General features: G+C 41.1%; 1 protein-coding gene and 1 pseudogene across 1 annotated transcript in view; both read right to left on the bottom strand.

The window, feature by feature from the left end:
- Window positions 1–12,956, bottom strand: part of USP49 (ubiquitin specific peptidase 49) — a 79,591-nt gene that overhangs the window by 64,150 nt on the left and 2,485 nt on the right. The window lies entirely within an intron of this gene.
- LOC100955227 lies at window positions 6,661–8,176 on the bottom strand (annotated as a pseudogene).

The raw sequence follows: 12,956 nt of genomic DNA on the forward strand, positions 1-12,956 counted from the left end.
CTCACAGCAACCTCCAGCTCTTGGGCTTAGGTGATTCTCTTGCCTCAGCCTCCCGAGTAGCTGGGACCACAGGAGCCTGCCACAACAACCAGCTATTTTTTTGTTGCACTTAGGCCAGGGCTGGGTTCGAAGCCACCACCCTAGGTTTATGGGGCCAACGCCCTACTCACTGAGCCACAGGCACCACCCTTTTTTAGCCTTCTTAGATTAAAAAAATTTTTTTGAATACAAAGATATTTAAGAAATCCAGAGCCTCAGTTAAGCCCTACATTAGACATTTTCTTTTCTAAATGCCTGTATGGTAGTCAGGATTAAAAAGGGCTTCAGAGGTTGGGCATGGTAGCTCCTGCCTATAACCCTAGCACTCTGGGAGGCCAAAGTGGGAGGATCCCTTCAGCTTAAGAGTTCAGTCATAGGCTGAGCAAGAGCTGGACTCTGGGACAGCACCTGTGGCTCAGTGAGTAGGGCAATGGCCCCATATACCGAGGGTGGCGGGTTCAAGCCTGGCCCTGGCCAAACTGCAACAAAAAAATAGCCTGGCATTGAGGCGGGCGCCTATAGTCTCAGCTGCTCAGGAGGTTGAGGCAAGAGAATCACCTAAGCCTAGGAGTTGGAGGTTGCTGTGAGCTGTGTGATGCCACGGCACTCTACCAAGGGCAATAAAGTGAGACTCTGTCTCTACAAAAAAAAGAAAAAAAAAGAGCTGGACACTGTCTCTACTAATTAACCAAATGCTGTGGTAGCACCTATAGTCCCAGCTATTTGGGAAGCTGAGGCAGGAGGATACCCTGAGCCCAGGAGTTTGAGGTTGCTGTGAGCTAAACTGATGTCATGGCACTCTAGCCCGGACAACAGAGTGAGACTCTGTCTCAAAAAAAAAAAAAAAAAAAAAGAACACCACAAACAAAACTTATAGATGATACCTCAGAAGATGATATTTGTATGGTCCAAAACAAACTAGAGGGCCAAGAGGCAGCAGCAAAAATGAAGTTCAATCTCTTTGTGACTTCTGACCAAAGAAAAAACTGCAAAAGACATTTCAATGCACATTTCCAGAAGATTATGTCTTCCCCTCTTTCCAAAGAGCTGAGACAGAAGTAACATGTTTGGTCTATGCCCATCCAAGTTCAGGTGGTTCAGGGACACTAAAACAGTCAGCAGCAGATTGGCAAAGTAGTCCAAGTCTACAGGAAGAAATATGTCATCTACATTGAGCAGGAAAAAGGCTAATGACACAACTGTCCATGTGGGCATTCACCCCAGCAAGATGGTTATTACTAGGCTTAAACTGGACAAAGACCACAAAAAAAAAAAAAACAACCTTGAACAGAAAGCCAAATCTTGCCAAGTATGAAAAGAAAAAGGCAAGCACAGGAAGAAACAACTGAGAAGATGCTGGAATAACCTTACATACAACTTTCATTAAAAACTGCTAAAAGAAAAAAAAAGGAGAAATTTTAGATATACACACATATGAAAGAAGTTTTATAAATCAACAAGAAAAACTGAGGAATTAAAGGATATGAAAATGCAATTCACAAAGGAAAACAGCTAACTAGGATATAAACAAACGCTCAAACTTACTAGTATTAGAAATACTAAATGGTGGCTTGGCACCTGTAGCTCAAGCGGCTAAGATGCCAGCCACATACACCAGAGCTGGCGGGTTCAAATGCAGCCGGGGCCTGACAAAACAACAATTACAACTACAACCAAAAAATAGCTGGGTGTTGTGGCAGGTGCCTGTAGTCCCATCTACTTGGGAGGCTGAGGCAAGATAACCGCCTTTTGTAAGCTCTGATGTCATGGTTCTCTACCCAAGGTGACAGCTTAAGGCTCTGTCTCACAAAAAAAAAAAAAAAAGAAAGAAAGAAAAGAAAAGAGAAATACTAAATGGCAAAAATTAGAAATGTAAACAATGGCAAGTGTCGGGGAGGAACCCAGTGCTTGTGGGATATAAACTGATATAATCATGTAGCAGCCTGATAGTACTTACGCCATAATGTTACTCCCTGGATCTGTTGTCCTAAAGAAATTATCAAACACACCCATAATGGAGATGTGCAAGACTGTTACTGGTAGCATTGTTTGTGGTAGCCTAGGTGCCCATCACCATGGGAATGAATGCACACCACAGAATACCATACCACAGTTAGGAGCAATTAGCTAGATCTACACCCAACATAAATAGATCTTAAAACATAATGCCATGGTCTTAAGCAGAGTAAGAACTGTAGCATTTTACAGCATTTTTCTATAGTCAAATGCTACAACAGTGAGGCATGATGAACTATTTTGTAATTAAATATATCAAAAAAATCACTAAATATTTTACAAATATGCATATAGAATCAAAGACATATACCAAATACATGAGAGAGGGTACCTGTGGAGTAGAGTAGGGAAATGCACACGAGAGGGAGGGCTAAACAGAAGGCCTTTGTATATACCAATTCGAGACTGGGTCCAATCAAGAGAATATAAAGTCCAAATTCAGAATAATAAGCAGATGCTAACTTATTGAATAAAACTTATTGGACACTTCTTACCAAAAACTCTGCTTATATAGAAATTTTTCTTGTTATTTCTCCTAATTTTTTTATATCTCAAGAAGACATGTTTCAACTAGAAGTAGAAAGGAAAAATAATTTACGTTAGAATGTATGTACTACAAAGTGAGAAACTCATCATCCTTAAAATACTCAACAAACTTTTTTTCATCAAAAAGAAACACACCTAGGCTTGGCACCTGTGGCTCAAGCGGCTAAGGTGCCAGCCACATACACCTAAGGTGGCAGGTTCGAATCCCCAGTCCGGGCCTGACAAACAACGATGGTGGCAACCAAAAAATGGCCAGGCGTTGTGGCGGGCGCCTGTAGTCCCAGCTACTTGGGAGGCAGAGGCAGGAGACTCGCTTGAGCCCAGGAGTTGGAGGTTGCTGTGAGCAAGCCACAGCACTCTACCCAGGGGGATAGCTTGAGGCTCCGTCTCAAAAAAAAAAAAAAAAACAAGAAACACACCTTGAAGTTCTTTAAATGACAAATTTAAATGGCAAGTTAAAAATACAAAAAGAACTCTAAAGCCCTACATAAATTACATCGCCCCATCTCAATCCTCAGGTCAAACACCTTTTCTCGTGGCTTTCAGTGGTGAAACAATTACTCTTCAGAGCAAAAATGTGTTCAACTTTATTTATTCTATGTCATTCCTCCCCTTAGCCCCACCTCAAAGATATTTCAACTGCTCAGGAACACTTCTCACCAGATTCTATTTTCTAAAAGATTCACAAGCAGATTGCTGGCTGCCAATGTAGGTGTTGTAGCTAATATGCTCATTATGCCACACTGCTAACAAAAACTGATTAACACGTTCGGTGCAAAGTAACGCATCTATTCCACATCCCCTGGGCATAGCAAATAACATTTTCTAAAAGAATTACCTCTTCTCTCTCTTTTTAATGTTTCTTAATGAAGTGCCACAAATTTCATATGTTAATTAGTATATATGATAATACTGGTACAGAAAACTAATAGCTTGTAGAATACCATATACCCATAAGGCTCTAGAATTGTAATACTTCAATATTTCAGATTTTAATACTATCAAGTATCAAGCAGGAAGATCCAACAGTAAATAACAGAAGTGATGGCTCAGCACCTGTCGCTCAAGCGGCTAAGGTGCCAGCCTCACACACATGAGCTGGCGCATTTGAATCCAGCCTGGGCCCACCAAACAACAATGATGGCTGCAACCAAAAAATTGCCAGGCATTGTGGCAGGCGCCTGTAGTCCCAGCTACTTGGGAGGCAGAGGCAGGAGACTCGCTTGAGCCCAGGAGTTAGAGGTTGCTGTGAGCTGTGATGCCACAGCACTTTACCCAGGGTGACAGCTTGAGGCTCTGTCTCAAAAAAAATAAAAATAAAAATAACAGAAGTGATTGGGCCAACCATCAAAATTACCAGAAAAAAACGCAAACTACATGATCTCTCAATGGGGTCAGTGGAATCATCACCACACGCTACCCTTTTGAACCACAGGCTTGCAAAAGATAATGTATTTTTCATTCAAAATTAATAGCTAACATTGAGCACTTACTACATGCCAATAACTGTTCTACACAATTTACATGCAATACTTTAGTCTTCACAACAACTACTAATCATCTCCATTTTACAAATCACTTTTCAAATCAAATTCAGGTTCTCTATTTCTGCCGTTAAAACCTCCATGAAGGCCTGACATGGGTCTTGAGCCTATGTACTTTGGGCGGCTGAGGTGGGAGGATTCCTTGAGCTCAGGAGTTCAAGACCAGCCTGAGCAAGAGTGAGACCCCATCTCTACTAAAAAACAAAAGAAATGAAAAAAGGGCGGTGCCTATGGCTCAAAAGGGTAGGGCGCTGGCCCCATATGCCGGAGGTAGTAGGTTCAAACCCAGCCCCGGCCAAAAAAAAAAAAGAACTGAAAAAAAAAATTAGCTGGGTGTTGTGGCTGGTGCCTGTAGTCCCAGCTACTGGGGAGGCTGAAGCAGGAGGACTGTCTGAACCCAGGGGTCTGAGGTTGCTATGAGCTAAGCTGATGCCACAGCACTCTAGCCTGGGCACCAGAGTGAGACGATGTCTCAAAAACAATCCATCAAACAAAAAAACCTTCCATCAATGACCTCAATTTCCATTATAACCCCTTTCTGTCATTACAGTCCTCATTTCTGACTCAAAAACCTGGGAGGCGCCTGTGGCTCAGTGAGTAGGGTGCTGGCCCCATGTACCAAGGGTGGCAGATTCAAACCCGGCCCCGGCCAAACTGCAACAAAAAAATAGCCAGGCGTTGTGGCAGGTGTCTATAGTCCCAGCTACTTAGATAAGAGAAATGCCTAAACCCAAGAGCTGGAGGTTGCTGTAAGCTGTGATACCATGGCATTCTACCAAGGGCAATAAGGTGAGACTCTGTCTCTACAAAAAAAAAAAAAAAAAAAAAGAACCTAAATAATACCTCTCATATGAATGGAATAATTCTCTCCTATAACCAAGTTCCTTCTCCTCTCTTACTACTACAGAAGACTCCTTCATAAAAATGTTCTTAGTTAACACATCTTCACATATTTGTTAAAATCAAACATTTCTAGAAGTATATAGAGTAAAAAGTGAACATTCCCCCCCAAAAAGGACTTTAATCTCAGTCTTTATGTTATATAAAAATAGAAATATTCTATAGATATTATATTGAATATAGATTTTTTTTTATAACTTATCGATGAACATCTTTCCACATTACCAAACAGAGATCTATTGATTCTTAATAGCTAAATGGTATTCCATTGGGTGGACGCATTACACATTATTTAATCAGTTAATAAACATTTTTTGCTATAACAAACAGTGCTGTAAAGAAAAACTTTGTAAACATATTTTCATGCAATGTATCAACTAGACAAATCTCTTCCTAGTATTAACTGGGGAACAGAAATTGCTAGGTCATAGGATACACACATTTTAAATTCCAATAGACATTGCTAAATTTACCTCCAAGAACACATTTCTGCCAATGATGCGTGAGGGTTCCAAATTTCCCACATCCTCATCTATTACTGGCTACCATCAACTTTTTGAATCTCTGTCATTCTGATAGGTAAAGTGGTAATTATGCTTATTTAAGTAATTAAGATTACTGAATTTTAGCTTAAATATTTTGACTTTCAGTAGTTGTAGCCTAAGCTAAACTTCTTATGAAGAAGAAAAATTCAAGAATATTAACAGCATTAACTGGGGAGACTGGTAATATTTGATCAATTTGGGATTTTTAGCATGAAGCAGAAAATGATACTAACTACAAATGAGACTGACGTCTTCGTTAAAACATGCTTACTGTTCACTTGAAATGTTTTGTTATAAGCTTTTCAAGCTATGCAATACTTCTTGTAATCAAAACTGAAGAATTTATTGCTGGTCTGAGGCTTGCTTTATTTTACACTTAAATAGAATTTACATTTTTCTACAAATAGCAGATAACAACAATTAAAAGAATTTAATAGTGACCTATTCAAATAAGGTAATCATCTTGGGAGCAAACTTTTATTTAATTCAAGCTTTATGAAAAGCCAATAAATGGCCAGGTAGGATGGCTCACACCTGTAATCCTAGCACGCTGGGAGGCCAAGGCAGGTGGATTGCTTGAGTTCAGGAGTTTGAGACCGCCTGAGCAAAAGTGAGATGTTTTCTCTACTAAAAATAGAAAATTGTAGTAGGCACCACAGTTTTGTGGGCATTGTGGTAGGCACCTGTAGTCTCAGTGACTTGGGAGGCTGAGGCAAAGGATCAGGGACTTAAGGTTGCTGTGTGCTATGTTGCCACAGCACTTTACCCAAGGCGACAGAGTGAGACTCTGTCAAAAAAAAAAAAAAAAAGCACAACATAATTGAAAATTGGATTCTCCTAATAAAGCCTTAAGTAGTCAAAGCTTGAAATGGTTAATTTAAAAATAAGCAAACAAATAAAACAACAACAAAAACCCTATAGCAGATCTTGGTGAAATACTTTTAAAAAAAAAACTAAATGAGCTTTAATCTTTACAAAAGTTACTTTATCAATCAAAGTTATCTTAATTCTACAAGGAAAGGAGAGGGCTTTGACTTTATGCCATCAATTCCTTAGAACCTTACCTTTTTCACCAAATTTGGCCATAGATCAAACTTCCGTGTGTCCCTGCTTCCAAGAGATTCCTCTTGCAGAAGAGGTCAAGTACAAACATGGAAGAGTAACTGCCTAAGCAAGTAGTAAAGTGTTCCTTAAAAGTGTGCAATGAATATGGAGTCCTCGGTTAATCTCTGGAACTCAATCTACACCTTGATCTTGACTTTGAACCAGATCTAGACTGGAATCTTAAAGTAGCTCTTTTTGGTGGTGAGGACACAGAATGAGCTTTTGACGATGGAAGATGTAAAAGTGAATTAGAATGAGACTGGCTCCTTCATCTGGATTTTGACTTTACATCACCTTTTCCATTTTCTTTGGGCAATCCAGACCTTGATGGAGACCTGCTTCAAGATTTCTCGTACTCCTTAGATCTGAAGACCAGGAGCCCCAATCAAATTTGGGTTTAGACTTGCTCTTTGAACTAGATTTCCTCCTGCCTTTTGATGGAAAACGTGACCTGGATCAAGAGCAACTTTTCTAGATGTGACTACGCCTGCAGCTCCTACTTCGTGACCTTCTCTATTGAGACCTAGATCTGTTCCCAGAATAAGACCGCCTATGGCTTGCGCATGGCTTATCTTCACTAAGCTTAATGTTTCTGCCACCTATTTCGGTACCATCCAGCAGGAGCGAAACTCAATTATGCCCTCATTTGTGCGTTCCTTATGAGCAACCACATAGGTCACCTCACCTGCCTGTTGCATAAAAACCTTTAAATCCTGCCAACTGCAGCCCGGCTTGGTACCTCATGCCTGTAATCTTAGCACTCCGGGCACTGCGCCTATAGCTCAACCAGCTAAGGCGCCAGCCACGTACACCTAAGGTGGCGGGTTCGAATCCCCAGCCCAGACCCGCCAAACAACAATGACGGCTGCAACCAAAAAATAGCCGGGCGCTGTGGCGGGTGCCTGTGGTCCCAGCTACTTGGGAGGCGGAGGCAGGAGACTCGCTTGAGCCCAGGAGTTGGAGGTTGCTGTGAGCTGTGATGCCACGGCACTCTACCCAGGAGGACAGCTTGAGGCTCTGTCTCAAAAAAAAAAAAAAAAAAAAAATCTTAGCACTCCGGGAGGCCGAGGCGGGTAGACCAACCTAATCAAGAGCAAGATCTACCTCTACTAAAAATAGAAAAGAATTGGCCAGGCGTATTGACTCCGCCTCTAGTGCCAGCTACTCCAAAGCTGAGGCAAGAGGATTGTTCAAATCCAAGAGTTTGAAATTGCTGTATGTTACACCAGGGCACTCTAGCCGTGGAGACATTTTCTCTATATATATTAAAAAAAACAAAAAACAGAAAAACGACTAGAATGACTACAACGACTACTAGAACGACTACAACTAACTACAACGACTAGAAACGTTTTCTACAATAAGCCTGTACTCTGTACGAACAGGTGGCCCCTATTTGTCTCCGCCCAGAGCCCTTCGGCCACATCTCCACTGTGGCTTCTGCAGCTGCGGTAGTGCTCCGCGGCCAGGCGCGCTGACCATCACGCGCTCCGTTCGCCACAGGGCCCCCTGGTGGGCAGCTTCTCGCGGTTTGGCTCGTTGTTACCACGGGAGTCTTGGAGAGCCAGGGATCTCAAACTTTTTAAACAGGGGGCCAGTTCACTGTCCCTCAGACCGTTGGAGGGCCGGACTGCAGGCCTCGGGACAAGTCGGCTGCTAAGCAGGACAGGCAGCGGCGGCAAAAACACCCGGCAGGCCGGATTAATGTCCTAGGCAGCCGTATGTGGCCCGCGGGCCGTAGTTTGAGGACACCTGCTTGAGGTCTACTTTGAGGAGGCAGCCACAGCCACCGAAAACCTCTGGATTCTGGTAATTGTAGCCCAGGAGTCCTATGTAGACGTGCATGGCATGTCTGTGGCTGGCAGGGGACCCACAGGCTGGCTACTGAACAGCTGACGGGTGAGGGTGTGGGAATGGCTGAAAGCTGGAACACGCACCTCACACCATAGCAGCGGCCAAGTCCAGCCACACAATGTATGTAATACATTTTAGAAACATTTCTTTAAAGATTATATTCAATTCCATAGTCATGTATTCACTTTTCTTCTTTATTTGTACATATAACACTCTCCATTCAGTTCATTTGGATGATACTTTACTTTTTCATATGCGATGTTAATAACCTGACCTTTGACCTCTTATCTTACAAGAGTACAATTACTGTTTGGCCACCAGCATTCAATGTAATTAAGACAGTTGATATAGATGGTTATATATTAGAACACAGAAAAAAGAGTAAGGCTAGGTGTGGTAACTCACACCTGTAATCCCAGCACTCTCGGAGGCTACGGCATTAGAATCACTTGAGTCAGGCAGCAGTTCAAGACCAGTCTGGACAACACAGTAAGATCCCAACTGGGCGTAGTGGTGCATGCCTATAGTCCCAACTACTGGAGAGGCTGAAGCAAAAGGATCTCTTGAGCCCAGGAGTTCCAGGTTGCTGTGAGCTATGACAATGCCACAGCACTCTACCTAGGGCAAAAGAGTGAGACTCTGTCTCAAAAAAAAAAAAAAATTTTTTTTTTAAATTAGCGGAGCATGGTGGTACACGTCCTGTAGTCACAGCTACTTGAGAGGCTGAAGCAGGAAGATCACTTGAGCCCAGGAGCTCAAGACTGTAGTAAGCTGTGATTGCACCACTACACTCTAATCTGGGTGACAAAGCAAGACCCTGTATCAAAGGGAAAAAAAAGAAAAAAGAAAAGAAAAAGGAGAGTAGGATATAAATGTTAGCAATAGTATCCATAGTGATGTTCTATACATTCTGGTTTATAAAAATAAAACATTAATGAAGCATCACTTAACTGTATAAATGCTTACATAAATGAGACGACCTGTTTGTGAATGCTTATTTCCTGTGGAAGACTACATGTTTATGATTACAATGCTATTAGCAACGACGGCTGAACTGAGCTATTCACACATTTTCCTACCTGATCTTCTTTGTGGCTATCTCCAGGTAATAATTTTTGTCAAGAAAAATCTAATTAGCTCTCACAGGGACTTTGACCTTATCATCCTGATAAATCAGTATCCACAACTGCAGAAATAAATACCACAAATTATCTAGACAGGTTTTACTTCAAAACTGATGTCAGTAACCCCCTATCTACTCTTCCTTTAATTCTCAACTAAAATTTATATTCACAAAACAAACTGATTCTTAAAGACTTTATTTCAAAGTCAAAGCTTTTGCTAAAATGTCCACATGGCCTATGCAAGGGAGCACATGACAGATCCTACACATCTTTCCGAGCTCAGTGACTGAAAGAACAGGAGGCAGGAAAGAACAGGACATCAATGTGATAAAAATGCTAACACAAAGGTATAAATTATCTTTTGGTCACTCTCTGCTGCATTTAAAAGCTGACACAAGAGTAGGGCCTATCCTTCCTTTGGATAGATTATGAGGATCATATAAAAACATCTTCCTGACTTACTAGCTACAGTGCTACCCTCCCATTCCTCACACAACTTGCTCAGCAAGAGAAGCAAGCACTGCTGGGCTCTAAAGACAATGACTGAAAGCACTGTGTTCTGATAATGGGAGCGAGTAATGAAGACCAGCTTCGTGGGCTCTAAACTATGCCAGACTGCCCTGCTAATCCTCCCCAAATCCCACAACGCTGGGGTGGGGGTGGGGGACAGAATAGAAAACAATCCAAAACTGAATCAAGGACAGGAGCTCTAGGTTACAGAAGATCATAATATTCCCATTTGAATGTGGGAAAGAGATGGTGGGATGGAGAAAGGATATATACAAAAGCCTTTAAGACACATCTTTTAAAACATCACATAAGAATGAATTTTATCCCTGATCCTTCTGATGTACTAACCAACATCTGCCCCTAATCATTTGCCAGTCCTGGCTGCAGGGAAGGCACAGAGTAGCAGACATTTTCACACAGTAAGGCTGGAAGACATGCTACTAGAGTGTAAATTACTAATTAGCTCAATAGAAGACAAAGAGAGAAAATACCTGTCACAGAATGCTGTTTACAGCTTGACATATAATAAAAATCAACCCTGAAAATTTGAAGAGAGAGCCTTACTTCCAGACTTCTATTAACATGTGAATGGAAAAGGAACAGTTTTATAGTCTTTAAAAACTGCCCATGTCTCAGAAACAATAATAAACTGCTAGAAAGATGCTTCCCAAATAATTTATAATTTTCTCATCTTTATGAAAGGGAAGTGTTTTTAATTATTACAATCAGCTTTAATAAGGATCTGTATATCACAGCTTTGACGATGGCTTAAAAAGAGGCAGAAAAGGAAAATAAGCCCACAAGTGCTGTATTTTATATTTCTCAGAATACAACTAATATTCCTTTCACTTAAACTACAGGACTTTCTGCATGCCATGCCTTTTTCATATGGACAGACTATCATTTTATTTTGAGGGAAGGTAGATATTAGCATGTTATGTCATTCATCCTCTTACCATAAATAAGACATTAAACAACCCCTACTTGTATTAATCCTAACCAGTGTTCTTTTTTTTTTTTTTTTTTTTTTTTGGAGACAGGGTCTTGTTCTATCTCCTAGGTTAGAGTACAACAGTACAGTGGCATCATCATAGCTTACTCCTCAAACTCCAAAGTTTGAGGGGTCCTCCAGCCTCAGCATCCTAAGTAGCTGGGACTACAGGCATGCACCACTATCCCCACCCAATTTTTCTATTTTTGGTAGAGACAAAGGTCTCAGTCTTGCCCAGACTGGTCTCAAACTTCCTGGATTTGAGCAAACCACCCACCTCAGCCTCCCAAAGTGCTAGGATTACAGGCATGAGCCACCATGCCAGGCCTCAGCCAATGTTCCATCTTTTATTTTTATCTTTTCCAGCTCCTTGAAGCTATATAAGAATCTTCAAATCATATATTTCACCTAAATAATTATTGGTTAGGGTAATAAAAGGCCTCATGGCTCCCATTTCTCATATTAACAATCACCTATAAATCATCAATAGCTAGCATGTTTTGAGGGCACACCCACATGTAAGCAAATCATGCCAGGAGCTGGGGACGTTCCTAAGAGAGGGATACAGTTTTTGCATTCACAGGTGAGAATATACTGAAGACAGCAGAACATCAAACTACAAAAAAAAAAAAAAGTCCACTCTTAATCTAATCTTGAGATCCTTTGCTTTAAGTGCTGACTAAAATCAAGTGCACACCAAACTATGTGATATACTCAAAACCTTCTTCCCTTTTCTCTTTAAAATCAAAGCATTTATATGCACTTTCTTCAATTTAACTTATTTAAAAATACACAAAAGTGAGAGAAAATGATAATGCAAACAAGGCAAAATGAAACAATAAATGGTTTTGAGTAAGCCTATATAGAAGTGCCTTGTATTATTTTTACAGTTTTTGTATAAATTTGAAAAATTGTAACAAAATAAAAAAATATACAATATTAACAACAGAAGGTCTCTCCTGGGTTGTTTTGAGTTTGAAACAATTCATACACTTAGCTAATGCCAAATACTTAGTAAATAGTAATTGTTAGGCTAGGCACCGTGGCTCACACCTGTAATCCCAGTACCCTGGTAGGCCCAGGCGGGTGGATTGCCTGAGCTCACAGGTTAGAGACCAGCCTGAGCCAGAGCGAGACGGCCCCTAAAAATAGCCCAGCATCGTGGTGGGGTCCTATAGTTCCAGCTACAGGGGAGGCTGAGGCAACAGAATCGCTTGAGCCCAAGAGTTACAGGTTGTTGTGAGCTATGACAACTCTACCAAGGGCAACAAAATGAGACTCTGTTTCAAAAAAAAAAAAATTAATTAATTAAATAGTAGTTGTTTTATTTTAACAAGTAGATCTATTTATTTAACCAATTAAAGCATACACAATGAGCTCAGCACCTATTGCTCAGCGACTAGGGCACCAGCCACATGCAGCAGAGCCAATGGGTTCGAATCCAGCCCAGGCCTGCCAAACAACAATGAGGACAACTACAACCAAAAAATAGCCAGGTGTTGTGGTGGGCACCTATAGTCCCAACTACTTGGGAGGCTGAGAGAAGAGAATTACTTAAGCCCAAGAGTTTGAGGTTGCTGTGAACTGTGAAACCACCAAGGGCAATATAATGAGATTCTGCCTCAAAAAGATAAAAATAAAAAAATAAAGCATACACAAATGGGCTCAGCACCTGTAGCTCAGCAGCCACATACACCAGAGCTGGCAGGTTTAAATCCAGACTGGGTCTGCCAAACAATAATGACAATTACAACCAAAAAGAAAAAAAAAAAAAGCCAGGGGT

Source organism: Otolemur garnettii, unplaced genomic scaffold (assembly GCF_000181295.1).
Source record: "Otolemur garnettii isolate 467f Iridium unplaced genomic scaffold, OtoGar3 scaffold00031, whole genome shotgun sequence".
Classification (NCBI taxonomy): Eukaryota; Metazoa; Chordata; class Mammalia; order Primates; family Galagidae; genus Otolemur; species Otolemur garnettii.